Below are 11,773 nucleotides of genomic sequence, written 5' to 3' on the forward strand. Positions count from 1 at the left end.
CAAATTTGCGTGTCATCCTTGTGCAGGGGCCATGCTAATCTACTCTGTATCGTTCCAATTTTAGTATATGTGCTGCCGAATCAAACACTCAACCAATTTAATTTTAAGATAGAATTATATCTCAAAATGATCTGCATTACATGGTCTCCCTCAGAATCTCAGACTATTGTCATGGAAAAAAATAATAACTAAATCCTGGATTTAAAATTTATGGACAAGATCACATAATTATAGTTTTATAGAGGAGTATTTTAAATCACCCAGGAGGAAAAGGTAAAAAGTTTGAGCATACTATCTTTTATATTTACATGAGCTCCTATCTGTTGTGTGCATTCCAGAAAAGTCTCTAAGTCCCTTGCAGCCTGAAGGACTGCATTTCCTTCTCATTTAGAGGAGGTGGGTCCTCTAGTGACAAACACCTTCAGTTTGTGTTTAGTCTCAAAACTGTACCTTCTGTTTTTGGAGGATACTTTGGCTACATGAAGAGGTTTTAGTTGATTACCATTTCTATTATCATTTTCAAAAGGTTATTTCATTGTTCCTGATCTACATTGTTTCCATGAGAAATCCAAAATTAATTTCTTAAAATTACACCTGGGGATGAATCCCTTCTTAATTGTTTTTATAAAGCTGACTTTTCATTAACATTTATAGTTGATTGTGATGTGGTCAGGCATAAATATCTTATAATTTAGTTTGGAATCCTTGCAAATGTGTGATTAAATCTGTTAATCAAATTTGGAAAAAAATTGGCACTGTTCTTTGAAGATACTCCTTTGGTTTTTGTCATTATTCTCTTCTTCTAAATCTCACATTAAAGCCATATCATCATGCTTCCTTGTGCCCCAGTATCTGAGTCTGCAGTCATTTTTCTTCAGTTCTTTTACAATTATTAATCCTACACAATCAAACTTCCAACTCACAGATCCTGTCTTCTCCAGCTCAGCTCTGATCTTGAGCCTATCCAGTGAATTTTCAATTTATATGTACTTTCAATTTCAGGATATCTACCTGGTTCTTTTATTATTTCTATCCCTTTACTAATATTCATGATTTTTGAAACATTTTCTCACACTGTTTTTTACTATTTTTAAAAAAAATGTTAAAAACATTTTTTATAGTTTATTGAAAATAGGTTATTTATGCTGTGTGTTTTGATTATGTACCCGCTACTCCCCTCAGTTCCTCCCCACCTCCATTCTCATCAGGTTCATATTCTTTCAGTCTAGTATTAGAAAACAAACAGTCTCAAAGGAAAAATTATAAAGTAAGATAAGATAAAACTAAGACAACTAGGAATAGAACAAAACAACCAAATAAGAAAAAGAGTCAAATAAAAAGCAAAATAATCAAATACAGATGCAAAGACATACATGTTTTCACACACAAAAAAAAAATTCCATAAAAATACAGAACCAGATTTCATAATATTTATACAAAGAGCTTACAAGGTTAAAGAAGAAACAGAGAGGGGGGAGAGGGGGGGACAAAGAAAGGGGAAAAAAGAAAGATGCCACTGAGTTTATTTTCTATGAGGCCTACCCCTAAGAAAGGTTTGTTTCCCCCAGTGAGACTCTCTTGGAGAAAAGTAAATTTTAATTAGTAAGTGATTATTATTAGGATATACTTTCTAGATTAAGGATGGCAGTGAGATACCATTTACTCAGTTCTAACACTACATCTGGTGCAAACCTGTACAGACCCTTTGCATACTGCCTCAGTCTCTATGAGCCTGTATATACTAGAAGGATTTGATGCCTTTACAACCTCCATCCATCCTGGCTCTTATAACTTAACCACCTTTTCTTCCACAAAGCTCCCTCAGTCCTGAAGAGGAGGATTTGATGGACACATCCCTTTTATGGATGGGTCCTCATACGTCTCTCACTCTGTATTTGTTCCTATCAGCTACTGCAGGCACAGACTTCTCTGATGATGACTGAACAAGGCACAGATGTATGAATACAGCAGAATGTTGTTAAGAGTTATTTTATTGCTAAAATTCTTTAGCAGAATAATAGTATTTCCTTTTACCCTAGGTACCTGTCCTATCTAGTCTCAGATTCCTGCCCACCCATGCAGAATTGGGTGTGGGTTCCATTTCAAGTGGACCTCTACTCAAATCAGCTCTTGATTAGTTACTCCCTTGAGTTGCTTTATGCTGTTATTGCACTATCAAATCTTGTAGGCATATCACCATCAAAGAGCAAAGAATTTGTTCCTTTTTCACAATAGTGTGAATAGTACTTTCTAATACAATGAACATTACTAGTTCATAATGGCGAAAACTCTAGGTAGGTACCAGCTAGACTTCTCCGTATTCAGTGAGTTGTGTAAGTGTTGTCTTCAGTAGTAGGGCTCTAACCGTCAGTTTGCTGGGAGCAACCAATAGTTTTGTCAATAGCCTGTAGTTTATGATATTTCATTTGGTCAAGATGAGATATAACTCATTCCTCCTACTGGACACTTCATTTGATGATGTGAGATGTTCAGGTGGAGCTCTGCCTAACACATTATTTGATGAATTATGTACACTGCCTTTATAAGAGTATATATTTAGGAAGCTTCTACTGTATTAGATTTTCTCAAATGGTCCTTAGCGTTAGCTGTACATTCTCATATTCCTTTCCCACAACACTCTTCTGATGTGGGAGGGTCTTCTGTTTTGAGGTGATTTCATTGGTTAATAAAGAAACTGCCTTGGCCCTTTAATAGAACAGAAAATTAAGTAGGCAGAGTAAACAGAACAGAATGCTGGGAGGAAGTTGGGCAATCGCCATGCCTCTCCTCTCTGGGTCAGACGCGATGGAGCCAGCCGCCAGGTTAGACATGCTGAATCTTTCCCGGTAAGCCACCACAACATGCTGCTACTCAGATTATTAGAAATGGGTTAATCAAGATGTGAGAATTAGCCAGTAAGAGGATAGAGCTAGTGGGCCAAGCAGTGTTTAAATGAATACAGTTTGTGTGTAGTTATTTCAGGTGTAAAGCTAGCTATGCGGGAGCCGGGCAGGACAAAAAGCAGGCCTGCTCACTTCATCACACCAAATGGCACCCAACGTGGGACTCGAATGCACGACCCTGAGATTAAGAGTCTCATGCTCTACCAACTGAGCTAGCCAGGCGGTTGGGAGCTGGGTGGCAGGAGCGCAGCCTGCCACTCTCACTACACTCTTCCTTACACCTACCCATTTGATCCTTCCATTTTTGCTCTGTCCCCATCCATCCATGACTACCTATTCCATTTTTCCTTCCCAGGATATCTACCCCACAATTCCATTACAAATCAAAGTGACCTCTAGGGTTACTTTAATATATTTGGAATTGGTTTTTGTACAGAATGATAATTATAAATTTATTTGAATTCTTTTCATGTGGTCATTCAGTTTGATCAGCACCTTGACTTATTGAGTAAAACTCAGGTATCCAGAACTGTGTGGACTTATTTCCAGCTCTTGAATTTGATTCCCTTGATCATGATGCATGTTATTGTCCAAACATTATGTTGTTTTATTGCAATAGGTCTGAAGTACAATTTGAGGCTAGAGATGGTGATATCTTCAGCTGTTCTTTCATAATTCAGGATTGATTAATATATCACAGATTTTCTGTGTTTTCTTATGAAGTTGAAATTTTTCCTTTCAAAATCTGTGTATTTTTGTGCTAAAATTTAGATGGGGATAACACTAAATCTGTAGATTGCTTTTGATAGAATGATAATTTTAACTATATTAGTCCTATAATCATGAGCATATGACAGATCTTTCCATTTTTCTGATATCTTACTCAATTTCTTTGCCTAATATCTTAAACTTTTATCCCACACATCTTTCACTTGTTTATTAGTGTCATTGTTATCAGAGTTTTGTATTTTATTAGGCTATTGTGATAGGTGTTGTTCCCCTGTTTGTTTTTTTCTCAGTCCATTTGTCATTTGTATATAGGAAGGCTAATGATTTGCAGGCTAATTTTGTATCCTGCTACTTTACTGAAACTATTGTTCAGCTGTTGAAGTTTTCCAGTGAAAATTTTAGGGTCATTTATACTTACTTAACTCCAAGAACCATTACTGTGACTTTTCTCCTTTCTATTTCTCTACATTTGATCTACTTCCTTTGTCTTATTGCTCTGACTAATACTTTGAGTACTATACTGAATATATATAAAGAAAGAGTAGGCAACTTTGTCTGGTTCTTGATTTTAGTACAATTGCTTTAGTTTCTCTCCATTTAAACTGATATTGGCAATGACCATGCTATAAATGGATTTTATTGTGTTGAGGTATGCTACTATATCCATAATCTCCCCAAAAGTTTTCTCATGAAGAGGTATTAGATCTGTCAAAGGCCTTTTCTGTGTTTAATGAGATGACATGTGGGTTTTGTCTTTCAGCCTGTTTATATGGTTAACCAAAGTTGTTGGTTTACGCATGAGGAACCATTTCTTCATATCTGGAATGAAACCCATTTGACCACAGTGAATGACCTTTTTGATATGTTCTTGAATTTGGTTTACAAGTATTTTATGGACTATTTTTGCAATTATGTTCATTAGGGATATTGGTCTATAATTCTCTTTCTTTGTTGGATTTTTATGTGGTTTGGGTATTGACTGTGACATCATAAAACAAATAATGCAATGTTCCTCTCTTTCTACTTTTTGGAATAATTTGAGTACTAACAAAACTCTTCTATGAAAGTCTGGTAGAATTATGCCTGAAAACTATCGGGATTTGAACATGTTTATATACATTATAAAATGGTGAGCCTGAAAATATACATACAAGTATTATCCTATAGAATAAGCAGGTTGTACTTATGTATTTAGATATATATGTACATACATATACAAATGTATATTACAACAATTTATGAAAAAGTCAATGAATTTGAAAAGGAACTAGGAAGAGCACATGGGAGAGTTTGGAGGGAGGAAAAGGAAGGAGAAAATTATGTAGGTATAATATATCAAAAAATAAATAATTAAAAATCTTGAAACAGTTAAAAAGTTCATTGATATGCACCAGTATTTAATAAAGATATATTACAATACTTAAAGTTCAAAGTATCATAGCCTCTGCCATTTGATAAGTAATTCCTTGATGAATACATCCCCATTAATAAAAACAAAAAGGAAAAGTGCTTATTAAACTACATAGAAATCTAAATTTTCTTTATAATAAAAAATGCTAACACTTAAGATTGAAATGTGAGAAAAGGTTAGAGAATATATGTTCTAAAAGAAACTGTAATCACAATGTGGAAATTCAATTGAAAAGATGCTTCAAAGAGTCTTTTAAAATGTAACCCAAGAATATGTTAAATGTGTACAGACATCACAAGCACTGTGTATGTGTTTGTATGTATGAGAGTCTATGTTGATTCACATCATTTATAATTTTATTTTTTAGAATTTATATATTCTTTGAAATTTATTAATATCATTCAGATTTTCTCTCTGTCACCTGTTAAAGAACAGTCTCCAGGAACTTATCACTTCTGGATATAATTTTTCAATTTTCAAAATGAATAAAGCCAAATATGTTAGGATGATCTTTACCCTAAGATGTAAGATTGTAATATGATATTACTTGTGCGAATATGTGCCACTTATACATGCACATGAATATTTTCTACATATATAACAACATGAACAGTGACGGGGAACATGGAGAATCTGAGTTTGTGTACCAATGCCATAAACATTTAAAACTTCTCAACTCTAGTAGGAATAATGAAAATGCATGTTAAAATCACAATTATGTCATTAGTAAATGAACTAAAGTTAACAGTTCATTATATAAATTACTGAAGTGAGGAAAAAGTGAGAATTACCTACTTATTATCCAAGATGCAAAGCACTATAGATCTAGTGGAGCTGATTCTTCATTATCTAGCATGGCTGATTGATTACTTAGAAATTAACCTAGTTTATATTTAGTTGTTTTCACTCATAAATAAAAATTTAAAATAATTAAAATGTCTATGAGTAGAAAAATGCATAGGTACAAATGTGATGTGGGATTTCCCTCTGTATGCTGTGATTACCATTAATGAATAAAAAAAAAACTGCTTTGGACCTAAATCAGGGCAGAACTTGGCTAGGCAGGGAAACCTAAGCAGAATGCTGGGAGGAAGAAGGGCAGAGCCAGAGAGAAGCCATGGAGATACTGGAGAAAAACACTGGGAAATTCACGCAGTACACCACAGCCACATGGCAATACACAGATTAATAGAAATGGGTTAAATTAATGTAAGAGTTAGCAAATAAGAAGCTAGAGCTAATGGGCCAAGCAGTGATTTAATTAATATAATTTCTGTGTGATTATTTTGGGGATAAGCTAGCCGGGCATCCAGGAACCAACAAGCAGCCTGCTGCTACAAATTGATGCTCCAATGTGTGCTAGCTAAATCCGCATAAAACTTGAGAAAAAATTCTAGACACAAAAATATAGAATTTAACACAGCTTCTTGCTGTTTGCTGGTATCATGCTGCAGCTCCTTTAAGAGACATTTTCCTGACTCAGAGGCAGCAGAAAAAAAAAAAGCCATGCCATTTTGAAATGCAGGCTTTCTGGACCATCTTGCCAGTGCGACCTCTGGCTCTTTCAGGAGAATGAATATTTGGATGGAGTTTGTGAGCAGCCTACTGTGGTTTGCTTGATGGCAACTTGGACTGGCTGTGTGCCTGGAAGTGGGGTGGTGTATGTGGCTCTCAGAGGAAGTGAGTGACTCCATCATGCTGGACTGGGCAGGGCAAACAACCACTGCTGTATTGCCCCTAGCAAGGATTCAGCTTAGGTTTTTAAGACATTCTTAGCATTTTAATAAGCTATCCTGGTCAGAAAAGGCTTACAGATACACAATAAAAAAACAGATTTATACAGATATAGACCTCTAAGTGGGTCACATTGTTGTGTAGATGTACATAGGCTTGGGAGTGAGAAGAAAAAGAGTATAGAGTTGGAAAAGAAGTAAATTGTTTAAAAATAAAATAAAGCCTTTAAAGAGACAGAGTACATACAGTAATAGATTTAAAAAAGTAAAAAGCAATAAGCCACATAAAGATGGAATATACAAAGGGAGTCTGGATTATGCATACTATTGTGTTTTCTTTGAATTTTTTGACTGCAGAGAAATATTTGATTCTGGGGACTGCTAAACTTAGCCAACATATATATTTAAAGGGTATCTTGAATTCAAAATATGGGTCTAAGGATATGTGGTTTTGGAAAAGAGGTTCTTTTGTTTCCAGCAAGGATGAGAACCTGTAGAAAGCTTCCAGAATAATATGGTTTGGTGGGCCAAGACCACCTGAAAGGTTGCCTTGAAAACACCTCAAAAAATATTTCACCCAATAAACAGCAGGAAGAAGTTTTGACAGAAATATGCCCATATTCCCAAATATTTTCTATAAATGTTTATATTTAAAGGTAGATAAGCTATAAAGATTTACATTGGTATGGATCTTGGTTTATTGATGCAAATAAGGTCAGTCTTGTTATATGTATTTTCTGTTCTTGATTAAGGTATTGCATAGTTCATTTAAAAATGTAATGTATAATTAAGAAATATAGGTTAATAAATAGTAATCTGTAATAGTCAAGCTTGTAGTCATGTTAGTTAGATTTCCTAGATATACAGAACTGTATTTCAGATAGTTAGGTATTCTTCAAATATTTCAAAGACCTTCAGAATACAGCATTAAATGTTTTAAGAAATTAGGACTTTTCATGACAGTGAGACACATCTGCTCTTGGCAGCACCAATAGGCTCCTTATGACTTTGGTTATCTATTTGGACAAGAAACTGCTCTTGCCTGGACTGCTTGATGAACTGAATGTGCAGGACCCACAGAGAAATGACTTCTGAGCTTGCCTAAAGATGAGATGATCTTTTGGGGTTCCTGCTTCATGAAAGATTTGCACAACATTCTTCAGAGTACAAAAGAAAGTGACTGACAAGCTGCCAATATTTGGGGAATTGTCTTTGAAATTTTCTGCTTCATGGAAAAGTCTGCTGGATAATATGAGCTTGTAGGCTGAAGATGGATGCCCCAGCAGTACAGAAGAGCTTAGGATAACTGTACAGGCAGTGAGATTTCTGTCATTTCTAGAGTTTTGGAAGTTGCTTACAATGTACTTCCTGTTTACTTAGGTAATATTATATCCTTCTGGAGTCTTTGATGGAGTTGAAGAATTTATAGTTATAGTTTTCCTTAGTTATAATAAAAGATAAAGTAGATATAAATATTTGATGTTAAAGTTAAAGCCTTCCTTTTTATTTAAGCAGAAAAGAGGATGTGGTTGTGATTTCCTTCTGTATGCTGTGATTACCATTAATAAATAAAGAAATTTCTTTGGCCCTATAGCAAGGCAAAACATAGCTAGGCAGGGAAAACTAAGCTGAATTCTGGGAGGAGAAAGGGCAGAGTCAGAGAGAGGTTATGGAGCTGCTGGAGACAGACACTGGGAACTTTACCCAGTAAGCCACAACCATATGGCAATATACAGATTAAAAGAAATGGGTTAAATTAATATAAGAGTTAGTCAATAAGAAGCTAGAACTAATGGGCCAAGCAGTGATATAATACAATTTCTTTGTGATTATTTCAGACCTAAGCTCGCCAGGTAGCCAGTAACCAACAAGCAGCCTACTGCTACACATATGTTCTTAAAACAGTATGAAAATAAAAGACGTGCATATTGATTTGTTTCAAAGTCCATTGTATTATGAAGAAAAATTTGACTGCAGACACGTGTACATGCATTGTTTACAAATAAAATTAACTACCGTCCAGCACATATATACATATATGCATGTGTGTGTGTGTGTGTGTGTGTGTGTGTGTGTGTGGTGAAAGATGTTGATTAAGTTTTTAAGTATATATTAGAAAACACTGTGAAAAAACACCATCCAAAATATTACTGATGGTACCCATAGCTGTTACCTGCAGCTTATGACAGAGCATTTGGAGGGATAAATAAGCTTGTATTAGGACCATTGCTCTGCTTCTCACTTAATAGTGTTATTTGTAAATATTTTCCTTATTAAAGGAAGATGTGTATTGTTCTATTCTTTTACAATTTAATATTTACATCGAATTTTACACTCAAAAACATAGATTTAGAATTTTAGTTTTGTTGGTAATTTTAGCATAGAAATGTTTCCCTGTAGTTAAAAATCGTTGCCTACTTAATATAAAATTGTCTAACTACATTTAATGTCAATGAATTGTTCTCTAAAAAAGTGGTAGTAAAATGCACAAAACTGAATGCCCACTAACTATACAAAAATGTGTAAATGGCTGTATTAGTATTCACTTCTCAGAAAAACTTAGAGAAATGTCTCTCATTTGTTTACTGAGGATGTGTGAGCACCCGGGAACACAGTCAATATATAAGAAAAATCTATAGCTCTCTCACAGGATTTAGAAATAAAATGGGCCTTATTTTTACCCATAAAACATCTTAACTTACCCTGAAACATAAATGATGTTATATTTCAAGTCTCAAAGTAACTGTTAACATGTGTCCAAAAGATCATTTAATTTATTTTTAATGATTTGAATCTGTTCTCTGGGTCAGAGGCATCTTTTACATCGAGTTGCTTTTACAAATTAATGTTTTGAAGGAAACAGTAAAAGTCAAGTGGCTAAGAAGTAAATTAAATTATATGCTAGTTAAAAGTGTTCAAGAGATAGCTTAAAAATAAATTGCCCATAATACCTGTTAATAAAGGAACTAAATGCATTTCTCTATTCTTTGTTAAAAGCAGATGCCGATTTGGCACTGTTTGGAATCCCATTTGCCGTGTATATTTTTGATTAATACCATGCTGGGCAATCTGCACTGCATAGTCTAGGTTCAGTAACCTTACTGGAAAATAATGAGCCTTCAAGAATAAAAAATATGCTCACTATAAAGTTGCATATTCTGAGAAGCAGTGAGCGTATTCAAATGAAATGAAAAAAATGAGGTTTTCACCCAGTAAATTTGCTGGAAGTGAAACTTACATTTCTCAATTTGTATTTAGCTGTCAGTCTGAGCACTAAAAGTTGGAAGAGGTATCAGCCTTTTGCATCTGTTTTTTATAAATACCTTTTCTTCTCTCATTCAACTGCCACAGGACTCTGGAGAAGCCATGGTCTTAGGGGAGTCTCCAGCAACTGGGATGCAGCCAATGGAAGCAGGTTCACACACTAAGTGGCATCCTCAGGAAAGGACCAGCTCTCATATTTTATGAAACATGTAACGTGATTTACCCGCTGTTGTCAGAGGAGATGAATTCCAACCAATGCACGGTAATAAATAGCAATATGTGCTGTACACATTTGACTTATAACCCTTGGAGTTTTGAAACAAAATTCTTCTAAAGAATTCATTTTATACATCATAAACTTTTCTATTGTTTTCCCTGTTTGGACTGTCTTTGTCATCACAATTCTCATGAAAGTATTCTTCAAAATTATAAATGAAACAATAGTTTAAAGAATATTCACCTAGGACTTTGTTTCTAGGTAACACTTGAAATAGAAAACCTAGAATTAAAGAAAAAAAATTGGCTTCATTGAATCAGAAGATAGGGAGACAAAAAAAATCTAAAAGGTGTTTGTCCATGATTACAGAACAGTTTTTTGAATGTTTAGTGCAATATGAATTTATGAAGCAATTTATAGTCATTTTTAAACAAAAGGAAATATTGGTATATTTATTTTTACAAATATGGAATGAATTTTGGAGATTCAACCATTAGATTTATGAGAATATGTTAAACAAAACCACACATTTTCAATAAAATATAAATTTAATTGTGGTTTAATTCCCAGATAATATTCTTTTGATTTTACTAATATCGTTTTTAATGTCCATAATTCCAAGTCAAATGCCAGCGTCCTTTGTAGATGACTGGCAGGTGATGATCATAAGAGTATTCCCGTGGCCACATGTGACTTAAATATTTCAGCTTATATTTCTCTCCTTGTTGCACTCTCTATAAAATACATGCAAATATATTGAGATGGTTAAATATCTTAATCAAGTGTACCAAGTGTCTAATTAATATTTAATATAAATTATTATAATACATAAGGTATATAAAATATGCCACTTATTTTTGTGCATAGAATTAAATATTTTCACATCCCACTTACACTGTTTTGCTAAGTATAGATCTAGTTTCTGTGTCATACGGCTACTCTCTCCATTCAGTGCTTGCTTTTTGCTGGTGATTCTATTCTCAAGTTTCTCCTGGCATATCCTTTTGTGTTCACAAAGGAAACTTGGAGCTGGTCCCTGTAACAAGGCCCCAGAGACTGGATTTGCAGGAGCTCCTTACATCTCAATAATAGAAAACAAGACTTGGGAATAGATATATCTTCTCCATCATATGAGGAAGGTGAAGGCCACTACTTGAATTATTCATTTAACAGGGAATAGGAAGATTATGTGACCACAGCTACCTTTGCAACTGAACATTTTAACATCATTATAAAAAAAACATGTATTACTCATCTCTTTTAGTACAGAGGCAGGCACCATATAAACTGAATTTATGAAAATTACCCTCTATAAATTCCAGATAAGATGTAACCAAGTACTGTAAGACAGATAATGATTATCTACTTATTTGAATCAAATAAATTTATCATTAATTATGTTAGAGGTGAAAGTATATACCTTATATTTAATTAAATGAGATTTTATGGGTTTATATCAGCCTTTATAGAATACTTGTTTTTTAGGGAAGAATCAGAGCAGAGCATGTGTTTCTAT

At 34.2% G+C, this 11,773-nt stretch overlaps 1 pseudogene; it reads right to left on the minus strand.

The window, feature by feature from the left end:
- Positions 1–88, minus strand: LOC126507781 (uncharacterized; annotated as a pseudogene).
- Positions 89–11,773: the final 11,685 nt, after the last annotated feature.

Source organism: Alexandromys fortis, unplaced genomic scaffold (assembly GCF_014885135.2).
Source record: "Alexandromys fortis isolate MF-2015 unplaced genomic scaffold, M_Fortis_MF-2015_v1.1 scaffold_47, whole genome shotgun sequence".
Classification (NCBI taxonomy): Eukaryota; Metazoa; Chordata; class Mammalia; order Rodentia; family Cricetidae; genus Alexandromys; species Alexandromys fortis.